Source organism: Excalfactoria chinensis, chromosome Z (assembly GCF_039878825.1).
Source record: "Excalfactoria chinensis isolate bCotChi1 chromosome Z, bCotChi1.hap2, whole genome shotgun sequence".
NCBI classification, from domain to species: domain Eukaryota; kingdom Metazoa; phylum Chordata; class Aves; order Galliformes; family Phasianidae; genus Excalfactoria; species Excalfactoria chinensis.
This window is the reverse complement of record NC_092857.1, coordinates 69,411,884-69,429,077: the sequence shown is the minus strand read 5'-3', so window position 1 is coordinate 69,429,077 and position 17,194 is coordinate 69,411,884.

The window sequence follows — 17,194 nt, the reverse complement described above, 5'->3', positions numbered from 1 at the left end:
GGAAAGCACGCAGCTGTTGTCTCTGCCAACAGCCCCACCATGGGAACTGGTGGCTTTTTCACGTTACCCTTGTGTTTCAAGTGCTATGTCCAGTTACTCGTGCTGTTTGAAAGCACCATCTAAGAGGCAGCCTTGATATCTCCAGCCCTGAGCTTTGTGCCACAAGAGCTCTCCCGCTTCTCGCTGTGATGTGAGACCGAATGGAAGGCCTTGCAGAAGTCTGGGTAGGTGATGTCAGTTGCTGTTGATTTCCCCACCCCGGCTGAGAAAAGCAGGGAATGGGACTGGGGGACATGCTGGCGGTGGGTTCCTGCCTCAGCAGAACTGAATGGCTGTTCTGATCCACGTATTTGAACCTGAGTGGATCTGACATTAACGAGTGAGGCGAGGGGCCTGTGGGAAGAAAATGTATGTGGCGCAATTTGTGGTGCAAGGTGTTGTAGGAGCTGCTGCTAACAGTGCCCAGAAGGCTTCCTTTGTGATGGGGAGAGGATTAACTAGGTTATTTTAATGAATCTATTTCCTTTCTGTTCATCTTTCCTACTACCTCTCATAAAACTGTCTGTGGATTCTCAAGTAGTATTTCTTGCTAAATAGAGTATGCGTGCACCCTGCGCTTTCGTCTGCGCAAAGGATCTTCTAATCATCTCTGTCTGTGTTTCTTTTAGACCCTGAGGTGGATCACAGATTTGGGTGAGTCTTCATTCAGGAGCAGGGACATGCAATGCTCATCTTGGGTGTCTGGCTGAGAAGAAGAGCAGCGAGGTAAGTTTCATAGGGTTGCGTGCCCACTTTATTTTATTTTTCATTCATGATCGTAGATGCGCAGAGGCGTTACCCAGACAAAGCAAGCATTTGTCGGCTGGACTTGCTAGAAATGACGTAGGCAGTGAAAATGGGTTTGAAGCATCCCTAAGAGCCCTGCAAAAGAGTGCTGAGAGTGAATCTGGCACCCTCCTTTGGAAACGACAGGTGTCTGCCAGCTCTTCAGCTGTGCCCAAACACCTCCCATTGCGCTGCCACACCAGGACATAATTCCAAGCCCAGCCTGAGTTCTGGAGTGTGTGGTGAATGTTGTTGAAATCAGATGTGACCCCGTGGTCTTGCCTCCCCCCCTTGTGGGGGGTCATGGTGGAGCAGGCTGGTGGCCGTTGGTGATGTCATAAGCGTCTGGACTGAGGGGAGGAGCGGTGCGTTCTGTGTTCCTTTGTGGGAGAGTTGGAGTTCGGAGTGGTTGGTTGGCTTGTTGTTCTTGTGCGTTTAGTGCCTTTGTTTGAGTACCATCGTGCGCAGCATCCTGTAGGTAAGCTGAGCCGGCGTGGGATGGACGGGTGGGCAGTGAGGTGTTGAGAAGTGCTGGCTGTCGGAGCTCCCAGCACCGCATTGCTTACTCTTGAGCATCAGACGTCATTTTCCCCCGGTAGACACGTTCCAAAGGGGGTGTCCGTAAAGGTGGCACCCGTCCCGTGCTTCTTCCGTTGTCTCCTTTGCTCAGTTGTGGAAGCATCGTCTAGTTGCTGGGCAGACAGGCATCACGTAGCCTGAGACTCAGCATGTCTTGCAGCATGTGGATGGGGACGGTTGGGCCGTGTGCATTATTCCATGGCTGGCTTAGCCCTGCTCATTAACCTGCTCTTTCTCTCTCCTCTCCCCACCCTCTGCCCACGTCCTCGGTGCAGCTTTTGCTCTCAGAAGATCTGAGCAAAGCGACAAGGAACTGCTGCAGATAGCTTGAGGTGATCTCTCTGCCGGGTAAGTGCCGTGTTTTGTCCCCCCGCATGGTTTTGCAGGCCGTGTGGCAGCGTGTTTAGTAACACAGCCTCATCCAGCTTAGATGTGACCCTGGTCACGGGTGGGATTTTCCACTGCCCTCCAGCTGCAGAAGTCTCTCCATACTGTGCTGTGTGACTAGATAAACAGAAGTGTGTTTCTGCTCTGTTCCAGGTTGTCACACCTGCTGGGATGGGCATCGCGTGCAGTGAGATCAGCAGTGAGCCTGAGGTGGCGGGCACGGAGGTACAGTGTGAAGCTCCGGCTGGTCTTTGTTCCCTGTGTTGAGCCAGCAGAGGGAGCCGCAGATGTGCTCTCCTGCCGGAAAGAATGGGCCAAAAAGGGCCTGGCCACCTGTCTGTGCCAGTGCCATTGCTGATGAGTCTGGGTAGAGAGAGATGCATCTTGGCATGGCCTGGCACTGCACGCCAGGAAGAGAAAGGACTGTCATGAGACGCGCAGCTCCTTCTGAAGTGCTCCTGATCAGGACGGAGCGCATTGCCTGCAGCTTTCTCTGCAGATGTGCTCCTCCCCTTGAAATCCTCCTGGTTTGTCCTCAGCTGCTGACCACGGCCTGTGCTCTGTTTTGCAGGCTGATGACATGCGGAAGCCGCAGCTGGTGCGTGCAGAGTCATCTGTTAACGTTCCAGCGATTGCGGCAGCCCATGTTATCAAGACCTACGTCGCCCAGGGGCCGGATGAGCTCTCCCTGGAGGTAAGCAGTTGCAGGCGTTCCTTGTTGTCAGGCACAGGAGAGTAGTCTAGGGTGTGAACGCCTCAGGAATCTTCTCAGAGCCCTTCAGAATGTCTCGTGAGGTGAAGCTTTGAAGGTTCGGTTCCAGCTTAGACTTGTGCTGGGCCGGGAGGAGTTCAGCCATCTCTCCAGTATGGTTGGATTGGGCATTTGAACCTTGTGATCAAGCAGATCACAAGCCCAGTATGGGAGCCTGGTCTCTGAGCAACAGCAGACACCACGGTGCGTGATGGGTGCAGATGTGTTCAGGAAGCCCTGCTAACTGATGCCCGTTGTGCCTTTGGCAGAGAGCCTGCTGCTTTAAGACCTGTTTCCTGCTGCACAGCTGCACTGTGTGTGTTGTGTGACTCTTTTGCCTCCAAGTTCAGTTTTAGAAAGGAAAAAAGCCTTGGGGGCTGCACTGGTGCGATTGTTGTCAAGCTCTAGGATATTCTGCGGCGCAGAAGCAGGCAGTTGTTTGAGCTGTGCTTTCCTGCCAGCTGTGCTGAAGCTGGGATTGACGTTTCAATCTCTTGCAGGTGGGAGACATGGTGAGCATTGTCGCTATGCCACCAAAGGAGCTGAGCCCCTGGTGGAGAGGCAAGCGTGGCTTTCAGGTAGGCACCCGCTTCCAACTAGAGAGCACAGCTTCAGTAGAGTCAGGAATCTCAGGTTGGAGCTGCTCTGCCTGCACAGGATGGCTTCTGGACGCAAACGGTTGCCCTGTGTTGCTGTCAGAGGACCTTCCGTTTGGCCCTGGGCACGGGCTAATGCCCTCCTGTCTTTTTGTTCTTGTTACAGGTTGGGTTTTTCCCTGGTGAGTGCGTGGAGCTCATCAGCGGAAAACTTCCCGAGTCCCTTGTCGATACATTGCCAAAGCCAGGTACACATGTTACATTTGACAATGCGGGTTAGTAAAATGGGGTCAGATCGTGGCTTTCAGGGGGTTCGTTAATGCTCGAGTTGAGCAAGCTTAGCAAGAGGACTGCATTAAGGTCCATGGGAACACGCAGAGATCTGTCCCAATCCCACTGTGTTTATTATTGGGCTTGGGGAAGTCACGGAATCCTCCTGGAATGGCTTGGGCTTGGAAGGAGCCTAAAGGATCATCCTCAGGCTCCAAGGCCCCTGCCTCAGTTTGGGTGGCCAGCCTGCGCATTTAGCAGGAGACGAGAGCAGGCTGTCCGGGGCCCCTTCCGACCTGGCCTCGGGCACTTGCAGGGATGGGCAAAATCCGTTCTTGCGTGTCCTTGTTGGGAATGTTCTTCCCGTTGTTCCGTGCTCGGTCGAAGGCGTTACGCTCGGCCTCGTCCAACCGATCCAAGCCTGAAATGAACTGGATTCTTTGTTTTCTTTCTTTGCAGTGCCGAGGAAACGGGGCAAGCTCAGCACCCTCCTTCGTTCCGTGGTGAAGGCCCACCCCAAGAGATCGGAGCAGCCGGAGCCGGCGAAGGAAGGGGTGTTTGGGTGTGACCTGGGGGAGCACCTTCTCCGCTCTGGCCGTGATGGTAAGGAACAGCCCATTGCTGAGATCTTCCTCCATTGGGCATCTGAAGATGAAAGGGAATACTGGGTGGGATGGGAGAAGAGCACGGCCTGAAGCAGGACGTGAGGAAGAAGCTGAGCTAACCGCTGGCTCTTGTTCTGTAGTCCCCCAGGTCCTGCAGAGCTGCGCCGAGTTCATTGAGCAGCATGGCGTGGTGCAGGGGATCTACCGCCTGTCCGGCGTGGCGTCCAGGATCCAGCGCCTACGGTAAGAGTGCTGCGACTGACACAGCTGTCAGCAGGGGCACGTGCCATGCTGCGGGCGTTCAGAGGAACCCCTTCCTTTTCTTGACTGTATTCTGTGTGGCTTTGGACTTGCTTTCCTCTTTCTCAAAGCCCTCTGCCCAATCCTGTGTCCTTCTCTGCAGCCATGAGTTTGAGTTGGAGCAGGTTCCCGAGCTCAGCGTCCGAGACATTCACAGCGTGAGCTCCCTCTGCAAGATGTACTTCAGGGAGCTCCCGAACCCTCTGCTGACCGAGCAGCTGTATGCCAAGTTCTCGGTAAGCTCAGGGCAATGTCTTGGAAATGACACTCACCTCTCCCCTGGGCGTCCTGGCTGATGGTTGCAGCAGTGCCCCAGCTCCGAGGTCTTATTTCTGTTAGCCCCATGAGGCATGTCTTTGCCACATCCTGCCTCAGGCTGATGCCACTTTTGGTGGTGCCAGGAGGTGCTTATTTAAGCTATTCACGACGCTTGGAAGAATTCCCTTTCCTTTGCTATTCCCGCCTGGTGTCTGAATCCCTTCCTGCCTTTTTCCAGGACGCTGTTTGCGCTGCTACGGAGGAGGAGCGGCTGCTCAGCATGCAGGATGCCATCCAGCAGCTGCCCGCTCCTCACTACAGGTCAGTGCTGCGCTCGGTCTGCTGTGTTCAGCCCTGCTGCCTTTCAGAGGGCCATGATGCGATTCCAGGTGTTGCCTCACGCTGGCAGCATCATGCCTGTGCACGCTGAAGCGGCTGAAGGCTGCGTCGGGTCGGTTGATTGGGTCAGTTCCTTGGTACGGGGGCACAGTTGGTGCAGCCGATGGCTGCGGCTGTGCTGTGCTGGGGCTTGGTGCTGCAGTGTGGTGGCATTGGGAATGTTTTACCTACTTCATATTCAGGGACGGTAGCAATGACAACAACCGGCATGAAGTGAGGTTTGTTTTGTGCGCTGCAGCACGGCTTGCTTTTTGGTGCTGAACATCTGCCCCTCTTGTTTTCCAGGACGCTGGAATACCTGATGAGACACTTGGCGTCTCTGGCCGGGAACTGCTCCATCACCAACATGCATGCTCAGAACTTGGCGATAGTGTGGGCTCCAAACCTCTTAAGGTAAACTTCTTTTTCAGCACGATGCTTACTTCTGCTCTCCCCCAACCCCAGGGGCACAATTTCTAGACAACAGTTTCTAGTCACTTGTTTAGCTGGGACTGCTGTGTCCCTGATCATCAAGGAGAATTTCGTCAGTGGCATCGCTGATTGCCCACTGCGGAAGTCTCCAGAGCCCAACTTGTCAGTTTTTGGCTACAGAAATTCAGACTGGGGGAAATGATCCTGGGGAAATGACTTGTAAGATCTGCCTTTTCTTCAGATCCCAGCAGAGCCAGTCCGCCTGCGCCAGCGGAGAAGCTGCGTGCAAGGAGCTGCAGATGCAGTCAGATGTTGTGGAGTTCCTCATCAGCCACACAGACGTCCTCTTCCCCTCCAAATCCACGCCAGCCGTGGGAGAGAGGGCAGGTGAGCGTCTTCCTCCATTAGCTTGATCTTGATCTGACACCTTGATCCAAGCCAGGCCTTCTCCAAGATCTTTGAAAATGCTTTTGCTGTTGAGGAGACTGCAGGCTTCTGGGCTTAGATTAGAATATGGTGCCCCGTTCCTGGATCCTGAGAGTGTCCAAACCCATAATTTACATGGAGAAAACCGTCACTGCTGTTCAGATGTTTTGAGCCCTTCTTCTTCCAGTGCCTCGGATTAGCAAGTCTGAGATAAATGCAGAACTGGGATGGCTGTGCGGCTGCTTTCTGATCCTCCCTCTTACCTGTGGTTTCCCCTTGCAGGGCACAGTTCTTTGGACGGGCCCAAGTCTGTGTGGGTGTCTCCTCCATCTGCAAAGCTGCTCACGCTGCAGGAGGCACAGGCTGAGAGGAGAGGCCAGAGCAGCTCTCCTGCTGCGACACGGAGCAGCAACACTGAGGTGGAGGAAGGCCCCGCAGCTGTAATGAGGAACTTCCACACGGTCATTGATTTTCCATCTGAAAGGTAAAGAGGACTTCCCTTTCCAGCCCCTATCATCATTAGTCGGGTGGGTTTGCCAGGAACGGGCAACTGTCAGCAAGGGCTCAGAGCAGCTCTTCCCTCACCCTGCACCACGACTGACAGCATGCTCTGTTTTCTCTCTCCAGACCAAGCTGTCGCAGCAAGAGGACGGAGTCACCAGCTGGCAGTTGGCGTTCCTGTTTCTGTCTGGGCAAACCATCCCCTGTGGCTGAACGCCAACTGCAGCTGAGTGCCAGGGATCCCTCAGAAGAAGAAGTCGTGGTCCTGGCAGGTAAGGGTGCAAATCCAGCTTTCAAAACACTGCTTGTCAGCAGCACAGGTAGGATTCATGCTTTCAGTGGGCTTGTACCTCCTTCTGGCATTCGAGCCCGTGCCTGACATCTTTGGTTCACCCCTGTCTTTCCCAAATGAGTCTCTTGTCAACACAAGAGCTGGACCTGCACGAGGATCACTGTCAAGACAGTGACACTGTTGCTAGAAGCCTATTTGCTTCTGCCCACCACCACTACGTAGCCAGATGTCAAGAACCTCTTTCATGATTCATCTTGTGAACGTTTGACACTAACCGCTGTGCATCTACTCCTTCCTAGGTGACCCGAGCCCATGTGTGTCCCGAAGACGCAGGGCATGCTACGACAGCGCATCCTGTGCTTCCATCAACGCAGAGCTGCTAGGAAGCACAGGGTGCTGCATTTCAATCGATAGCCTTCCATATGGAACCATCAATGAAGAGAAGAATGTCATCCTTGTACAAGCCCTCGTTCATCCCATCCCTCCGGAAGCTGCTGACCTGAGCCTGCCAGACACCACAGGCACCAGCGTGGATTGGGACCCAGTGCAGGGGTCCCAGGACAGCCCAGCCCAAGCACAGCCCGAGTGCCCCGACAGCAGCACCACCATGCAGGCTCAGGTCAGCAACACCGAGGAGAAGCCGAGCCTCTTGGAGGGGGACATAGAATCAGACCGCCAGTCCCAGCCTCCAAGCAACAGCACGAGCTGTGAGCCGCTCTCATGATGATAAGGGAGGATGAATCCCACCTTTCCTTCAGACCTCACACCCCCTCCTTTCTCCTATTGAATAAAGGCCCGCTCGTGCTCAATCAATGCCTTGACTGCATTCCGAGTCTTCATTCGCAGAGACTGGGATGAGTGCAAGAAACAGCAAGGCAGCTCAGCTTGCACCGCTCTGGCTGTGGGGTGCGTGCAGGGACACTGTAACCATACAGGGAAAGGCTTCCACTGCTTCCTAAAGCTGTAGTCCAGCCCTGCTACTGCTCTGTGGCACAAAGCCCTGAGGGGTGTTACTTATTGTTAGCCCAAGGGAAGTCAGCTTCATGCACTGCGTTTTGTTGTTGCCGGGTGAGAGGGGGATGCACCTTGGTGAGGAGATGAGCAGTGCTGGATCTGCCTCTAAGAAGATGTCCTAAGGAGGATGTGAACACTGCTGGCACTTCCTCATTGCACGTGCTTGGAGGATCTTCAGTTCATGCACATTTCAGGATGTCTGTCAACAGCTACGAGGAAATTCTCAAGTCCTGGGAATTGCATTGAACAGTTGGAACGGGTAAGTGTCATCTTTGTACAGAAACAGCACGCCTAACAGTCTGTCTCACCACTCCAGAGTTAATCTGAGAATAGATTGACAGCTCTTGTCAGTTCTCTGAGTCAGGTTTCAGTTGTATAAACTTGAACTTTTGAAACCAGTTGGAAATTGACGGTGCCGATTACCTCTTCCTCTAATTAAAGCATTACACACAGTGTATGCTAGGTGCTCTGCTTTACCTGTAGTGTTACATTAGAGAAGAATTCACCCTCAACTTTAAGCATCTGTATTTTGAACTGTGGGTGGTTTTGCAAAGGTAAAACTCGGGCGGCATCTTCTTACTGGTGAAAGAGCTGCAATAAAAGACATGGACAAAGTTACTTTAGGGGTAAGCCAAAATGCATTTCAATATGATCGTATCTTCTGTTGGAGTTGCGGAGTTCTCAAGAACACGGGGGCAGGGAGATGGTACATAGGAATGCAGCCTACTGGTCCCATTGCCTTTTGGAAGAGGCTGTAGAACTGGAAAGAGCTGAACAGAGCACCACAAACCTTGTTCCTCGTTGTTCAGAGGGCAATATTCTCTGGCTGTAAAGTGGAGGAAGTTCAACATCATGACAGCAACTTTCACAAAATGCCAATGAAAATGCTGAATGTTTTTCTGTTCAGTTTTCACAGATCTGCGTTCCAGAATTTCTATGGAGTGATGTCAGTCTTTGCTGAGTTGATGTTGAATTGTGCACTGTGCCATGTGTGCTTTTTATGTTCCACAGCAGTCAGATGTGGTACCTGGTATGGCACAGTAGTTAGCGATTCCATAGCTTGCTTTTATGGTCTCTTAAGGACGACTTGCCTCATGCTAAAACAGAAACTGATGCCACGAAGAACTGAAGTCATCCACATGTTTGCCCACTGTATCATGTAAGAGAGACACCAAAGAAATATTTATAGCCTTAGAGGTAAGAAATAGTTTCTGCCACACTTCGGTTTACTGTTTTGATCTTTAGCAGTAGACAATAATATAAAAATAAAGCTGAGATGAAATGATTCTGACAGATCTCAGTGGAGACCGGGTTCAAGATTCACTGGTTTGAAAATTAAGTAGGAAATGTGACATGTTCTCTCTTTGTAGAAGCCATTAATCAGCACTCACGGTAAGAGAACTGGTTTTAATTCCTAACCTGTTTCAGTGTTTTGAAGTAGCATCTGCGAGGTCTGTGGGACACCAGAGCCCCCGAATGTTGTCACCTTCTGAGTGATCTGTGCCACCCACAGCATGAATGCAATGCTTCAGTGACACAGTTTGAGGCCAGGGTCAGATTTCTTAGCTGGTGTGGTCTGCCACAGTGACGAGCCAGGGCGTAACTGGAGCACTTGTGCATACTGCTCTGATTGAGCACGGGGAATGGGAGAGAGTCCTGTCGGTGCTGCTCCGTGCTTTCTGTGCTGCCGTTGTTACTGATCTTTCTCTGATACTTTCTACATGCATTTTCAGATCACCTTATCTTACAGGGCAGCTCTCTGATTCCACTGTTTCTAAGGACCGCCTTTCGGAAGAGGAAGCTCGAGTCTGTTTTCGACAGATTGTTTCAGCAATTGCTTCTGTTCGCAGTCAGGGTTATGCCCACAGAGACCTCAAACCAGTAAGCCTGAACTGTAGTCAGTCTTTCATAAATAACCATTAACGTGTTTTTATGTTTCTGCCGGGGGAGAGAGAAAGTTACCCTGCTGTTGTGGTTTAACCAGGCAGGTGGCTCAGCATCACACAGTCCTCCACTCCATTCCAGTGGACTGCAGGAGAGAACTGAAGGGGGGAAAAGTAACACAAAGTGAGATGGAATTATTTACTGAGATAGAGAACAGGGAAATAGTTATGATGAATGCAAAAGCAATTGCTCGCCACCTACCAATCCGTGTCCAGTTAGCCTCCTGGTAGTGGAAGAGATTCACATGAAGTTCTACCCCCTTCAAAACTCTTTCCACAAGCTGTCGTATGGTATGGAACATCCCTTTGGCCGGTTTCAGTCAGCTGTCCTAATTCTGTTCCTTCTCACTTCCTTGGGCACTCAGCTGAGATTGACTTTGGCTCTGCACAACGCTGCCTGGCAGCAACTTCAAGCATCACCGCGCTGTCTACATTGCTTTTCTAGAATGAAAGCATTCGTACTATCAGACACTGAAGAAAATTCAGTCCCAGCTGAAACTCAGACATCCTTCATCATCTTGTGCTTAGAATTCTTTCACTGCAGGAAACGTTAGATACTTATTGCTATTTGGTACTACGTTCTGGAGCTGAGCTGGATTTTGTATCTTCCTCTGGAAGAGGAGTACAACATTATGCTCCTTATGGGACACAGATCTGATATGAGTGTTGGTTTCCCATTTTTGTTACGCTCTTTGCTGCAGTTTGTATCTAGAGAACAGCCCTTGTGGTGTCAGTCTGTTGTGTAAACTGCTCTAGTTTCGTGCCTCAAGGAAGAGTGATCCTTTAAACAAATGGTGGCCATACAGAGGGTGTGGGGTGAGATGCATTCCTCTGGCCCCATCCAGTGGATTTTCTGTCACTGAAGACTTGAAGCACAGGTTAGGTACTGGAAGGCTTGAATCTTTCCTCACAAGTAGGTTAGAGCTTTGCATTTTTTAAGCTGCCGGTATCTCTCAGTAAAGCAAATCATTACAGCACGAGCATTTTCCTAGGCATCTTATGAAATCCCTCTATCTAAAGAACCTTTCCCCTCTGAAAAAGAAAGCACTGTCTATCCCTCTTAGAAGAAACTGGCTTCCAGCTGAGAGGCTGATGGATTTATAGGCTTGGACGGTAACTTGGTGTGGAGGGGACTTGTAGAGATCTGTGCCTGAACCTGCTGCTCTGGGAATCGTCAGACCAAGTTTCTCAAGAGCTTTTCCCACTCTCATCATCGCCTTCTCCCAGGGATGAGGCTGCATGTTCTCTCTGGGGAATACGTTCAGTGCTTGAAAAGCTTTTTCCTTCTATCTAGTCTGCTGTTCTGGTGTATGGCTGTTTCCTGTCACTATCCCATCGTGACCTGCTGGCCACAGCCTCAGTCAATCTTCATACGCGCCCCCTCTGCCCCCCGTAGGCATTGAGAAGCTGCCACGAGGTTCCTCTGAACAAACATCTTTCTCCCCAGCTTCTCTTCACTGAGTGGGAGCTTCAGCCCCCTGCACAGGCTGCAGGTCATCCACAGCATCTGTTTCAGGTTGTTATCCTTCCTGGCCAAAACTAGATACAGTGTTGTAGATGCGGTCCAATGAGTGTTGAAGCAGGAATGACTTGTCCTGGTCTGGTTGTGCTGCTTTTTAATGCAGCTGATGACACTGTTGTACTTCTTTTCTGTCAGAGCGCACTGCTGGCTTGCATTCAGCCTGTGCTCTATCACCACTTGTCCTCCTAGTCCCCAGGTCCTTTGCAACAGATACAAGCTGGTATTTCCCACCTGGGCTATTGGAAGATGGGTAGTTGCTAGCAGTCAGTGAAGATCTCTGAGACGGCGAGAGCGAGCGAGCTTTTAGTAGACTGGGAACCACTGTCCACGGCAAGAAATAACAGAAGAGAAAATGTCTTTCCTTGGGCACTTGGGTGAAAATCAATCCTGACTGCTTTCCCATCCACCGGGAAAATCTGCTGACTGATAATTAGGAGCTGATAGACTTTGGACTCTGTGCAAAGCCAAAGGGAAGAGCGTCTGTTAAGTAAAACATAACGTGCCCCCAAGTAATGCATGTTTGACCGCCATATGCAACAGGGACTTGTCCAAGCAAACACCCTAAAATCAAGCTGTTTCTGTGGCTGGCATGTACTTGCATCTTGTTTGGAATGGCCTGAACTGTGTGAGAGTGGTTAACAGATTGCTCAGAAGCACAGTTAGATCATTTTCTCTACCTAGACTCCCTATTTTCCTTGTAGGTACATCACCTGTCTTATGCAAGGGTCTGTATTCGGAGTATGGGGTTGGTGCACCTCAGGAACCTTCTAAGGAACTGTAGGTAGGCTGAGATTGTGGATAGAATAAAATGACTTTTGCAGGTGACATGCGGATCCTATGATTGCATATGCTTGAACTGAATTGTTTCTTGATCTTCAAACTGATTTCCAGAAGCCTTTATTAACATGGAAATGGGTGCTGGTAAGAAAGAATGGGAAGGCTGCCTTACTGATTCAAAGAGAATTACGTACCCTCAAATAATTTTTCCTGGCCAAAGTTGGAGCCTCCCACAGGTAATCAAGGCCGACAGGCTGTTGTTGCACAACCAACAGGCACGATCCAGATGATCAGCTGAGGAAAATAATGCAACATGCCAAGGGCACTGGATAAGTGAGCAGCTTGAGATCTGCACATTTACGTGATACGGTCTTAGACAATACTTGCTTAGTGAGGTCACACTGAATGAAAGCAAAATGTAAGATGAATGAAAATATACACAGGAGAAGAAGCCTCTGATGCTTCTGAAGTGTTATTCCCCGAAGACGTCAACTCTGTTAAAGCCAATGTTTCTCTCCATTCTTTGTGTTATTCCAGGGAGGCCTTGATTACCGCCTGAGCACATGCTGTGGAAGCCCGGCTTCTTCAGCACCAGAGCTAATCCAGGGCAAAGTGGATACTGGCTCAGAGGTATGTAGACCGGTGTTTGTTTTACCCTCTTTCCCTCCCCTCTGCACGGAGCATTTAAACGCAGTGGAGCTCAGGTAGGCTCTCTTGGTTTCCCTTCTGAATTCTGCTAGGCTGCATTGCTTGGTAGCTCTCAGAAGCTGTCAGTGGCCGCAGACTAGGAAAGTGCAATTGGTCTCAGTTCACACAGCTGGCTGGTTTGTCTCTGGCTGATCCTGAACTGTCTCAAGCGACTGCTTTGGGGCTCTACAAAACAGCAGCTTCAGAGATTTGCACTGTGAGGCGTGTGAACCTTGTTGTGCCTATACATCAGTAGAACAGCAGCAGAGCCTTACAGGTGACTGTGCTGACGGCTCTCGTAGCCAGTAACACACAACTGTGCTAAATCCCTTGTGATGGCTTTGATTTCATTTTTGCCAGTGAAATCCTGGTCAAAGGAACTGCAGCAGTGTGATGAGCTAAGATGAAGATACTGGTTTTAGTAGCGCTCTAAGTTGAGTGGAAGAGCAATTGAATGAGGGTTATGTGCTTTCTCTGGGACTGTAAGGTTTTTTTTGCTGAGGGAAAGAGCCAGCTTTTCATGGGCCGTGTGTGGGCTTTGGCAAGGGCAGACAATGCAATCTGTCAGTAAGCCATTTTGGGTGCTTCAGGTTTGTAAGCTTGTCTTTTTGTTTTTCAGGCGGATATTTGGAGCATGGGTGTCCTGCTGTATGCTCTGCTGTGGGGGTTTTTCCTTTGGATGATGACAATACGATGGCACTCTACAGGAGGATAACATTGGGTATCAGTGGTGCTAGAATACACTGAGAAGGGAAATAGCTGAGCTTGACAAGAGGCCTTGCTGTTCGGATGGCAGAACATGCTGAACTGTGGGTAGAAAGGCCTGTCTGTACACTGAAACTTGGTCCATTTGTGAGCAGGACTTTGCCCATCTCTGCAGGGCAGCAGAAAACTCTGTGTTCATCCTTATGCCAAGAAGCAGAATGCGGCACATGGCAGATGATCCAACTGCTTCAGGTGTTCGTTTCCTTAGAGTTGTGAATAGTTTTGGACTGAGAGTTTGCAAGCAGAATGGAGCTCTTAGAGCTGTCAGAGATCATTTCTGCACTGTTCAGCTCTACCTGCCTAACATACACAGGATCTCAGAGCTGCATTGCTTGAATTGGTGGAACTTGTGTAAGTGAACTGGGATGAGCAAGTTTTAGAACTTAATCAGACTGCAGTAAAAAAGTGGATAATCTCACGGGTATTAAGATACAGGCTTGCTATTTCTGCACTGAATTGGCTTTTATTTTACGTGGCTGTGATCTGAAGGTTGCTTGAAACGCAGGCACCTGGGCACTGTTGTGTCACTGAATTTCACACATAATAGACCCTGAAATGTCCTGGAATCTAAAACTCTGACTTGTTTTAAGCCTGCTGCTTGAATCTAATCAGGGTCATCGTGTCTGTGTGCAGTGTTTCTTTCCCTGTGATGCTCCACATCATTTCATTTTGGGAATACTGAAGGAAATCGACTATGTGCCATAACTGTGGTCAGAACAAAGTATGTCTGGTGTGATCTCATGCATTTTGTAGCTCTTGTGAGCAGTTTGCCTTCCAGCATTGCCCTCAGCCAAGCACATCTTCATTTCACCATTGTATTTATTCAAGTGATTCTTAAGGCTGATTTCTCATGTGTCTGTTTCTACGTTTGGAAAGTAGAGAGACATCAGAATCCTCCAAATAGTTGTTCAAGGTTCATTCTAAATCCTCTTTTATTTTAGTTGTTTTATTTTCATTAAACTGTTTTATTGCAGAGAGGAAGATACGCTGTTCCCAAATGGCTTTCACCTCGCAGTACCCTGCTAGTTCACCAGCTGCTACAGGAAAAAGAGCCGCTTCTATTCAGATGGATCTACAAGATGCTGTTGCAGGAGCTCAAAACACTGGTGGAGTACCTGGAAATTATTCAGTGTTTAAACAAGCTAAATTGTTCCATGCCATGAAGAAAAGGTGAGCGTTGCCTTGTGCTGAAAATTCTCAAATAAAAACATGGTACCAGTTACAGGTAATAGAAATAATTACTATTTTAGTAATTAAACAGTCTTCAAGCAGCTTGCGCTTGGATGTTCTTAATTGTGCTGTAGAACTAAAACCGATCTGTAAACCAAAGATGTCTCATAAAGAAAGCTGAACATACTCAGTATGCATTTGAGCTATATCTAGGCAGTCTCATAAATACAAAATGCTCATGGAACGTTTGCTGTAACCACAGGTTCTGCAACTGCTCTTCCCAGCTCAGGTGTTTGACCTTCCTTTTGGTGATGAAATACTGCTGGTCTCTATTTGTGCTTCTGGGCACCTCGAAGCTCTCAGGAATAGAAGAATTGTCTCCGGTTCTTTTCAATGCTGTAAGTAACAGCTCGAGTGTTTCTGCCCACTAGGTAGACCCAAAGAAGCGGACTGCAGTTAAACAACTGTTAAGTCACCCTTGTCTCGTGCAAGGTCCTTCTGATGCTGTTCACTGGTTCAGTAAGTGCACGCGTGGGGAGATTGTTGCTGCAGATACTGGGAAGTTGTCGTGTATTTGCAGGCAATGGCTGCCGTTGGTCACTGGGTGGCGCTGTGTCTCTGCAGAACTTCTGCTCTAGTAAAACGTCTCATCTGCTGACAGGTTTTGTACTTGAATTCAGAGCTCAGAACCTGTTGCCACAGAGGGACTAGTTGCTGAAGTTGGATGGCTCTTTCTGTTTGCTCCTTGTAATAGGTAGCCATAACACTAACTGTTTAAAAAAGCATCTGAAATCATGGCTAATTACTGACTGCTGCATAGCAGAACACTATCACGGTGAGATTGGGCTGTGAGATGACTTGAAAGCTGCTTCCTCAGTATAGGTCTTCTTCTTGCAGCTGGGACGCCTCCATGAAGACTGTGCAACAGAGCTTTCTGTGCTTCACAACAGGAGAAGAGAGAGTCTATCAGCATTAACATCAGAGGTAATAAACGTTCACAGTTATTCTTTTTTCTCCTTTCATTGTGTTTTCTCAGCCATTCTATGTTATTTATATGGTCTGTTCTACCATGCTAAAATCCTTATGGATCTCTGGAAGTCCAGGCAGACTCAAAACAGAAACTTATGGAGAAACAACAGATGTCACATGCTGGCTTAACTCACATTAGTGAAATGTTTCACTAAGAGGTGGAAAATATCAACACGTGGCTCAGACAGCCAAGCAAGTTCGGGGAATTACAGTTCACAAATACTTAAAGAAATAAATTCATTCCTGTAACTTCTGGAAATAAATGAGGAAAGCTGAACTGAGTGCTTCCGGAGATGCTGTACAAGTGTTAACAATGGCATTCCAGGCTTTCTTTTTTGCATGCAGTACTCCAGATGGGGTTTCAATGAGTGTGGAGGGGCAGCACCACCTCCCTCCACCTGCTGGTCATGCTTCTACGCTTTAAGGCTTATGCTGTAAGGTCCTATATGCTTTAAGGTTTAGATTAGCTCTAAATGTTTGGGTACCTTACTTGTTCTGTTTGGCTTAGCAAGGAAGGTCTTCTCCTGAAGCATCCTCAGTCTTCGTCTGGGCAGCATCCTTAGAAATTACATGGACGTTACGTGAGTGGGTGCTCCAAGGGGGGGAAGAACTCACCTTTCTGATCTGTTTCCTTTTAGGACACAGTCCTGGAGAGGATTTGCTTTACTTGTTTCCTGGAGACCTGGATTCTCAGATGGCTTTGACTGCAGCAACTTCTGATGTTCAAACTCTATTTTTCAGGTTTTGTTCACTTACTGCTGTGCATTTTGTTTGCCTTTCACAAATGGAACTTTGCAAAATAAAGCACGGGTACTCAAATGAAGTGCTGCTGCGCCTCCTGTGCTGGAAGGTTAATGACCTATGTAACTTCTTTGCAAAGTATAAGTGCAGCGTGCATTGCAATATGTATTAACTGCAGCGTGAGAAAAATCAGTCCTGTCTAATTCTCATTTAGGAGATAGGAAAGCCTAATCCAAAAGACAAACAAACCCCAGAACCCGGAGACTTAATATCCAAAAGGTGAACAGGTAGGATTAGGGTCACCCTAGGAAGTAGCAAGTGCTGCAGGTTGGTTTGCTTAGCTCTGAACCACAGAGAGGCACCACAATGTGAAGGGCAAACGGAATGAAAACACATGCACAGGCGCTCCGCATACAAAGCGTTTTGGTTGCCCAGGACTTTGTCAAGGAAGCCCTTCTTGCCCCTTAGCCCCAGGAGTCTGACTGCATCACCCCTGTGATGGACTGAACAGCGACTGCAGTCACACACCTGAGAAAAACCCTGATCTCAGTCCCTCACAAGAGCACTTAGAGCTGCTGTCCTGTGAAAGTCCATCCCTGTCCAACTCTGTCACAGCACTCTGTGTTACTGTGTGTCTGAGCGGCAGCTGGCCCACCTTCCAGCACTGCACAAGATGTCACTGTCCCCCCTTATTCAGTCAGCCTGTTTCCTCTAAGCACACTCGGCTTCTCCTCACACTGCTGGCAGTAAATATTCACCTCAAAATAGGACAAAATAGGTTTTGAACACAGGCAGAAATGGCTCCATGCAGGATTGAACCTGTCAGTTGCGCTGTATCTCTGTGGCCCCTTCATTAATTAATGCCCAGAACGCAAGCGAATGGACACACTTTCCTCCTGTAAACCTGCCTCTGCACCAGTCGGGTCTATAAAAGTCTGCTCTTAGT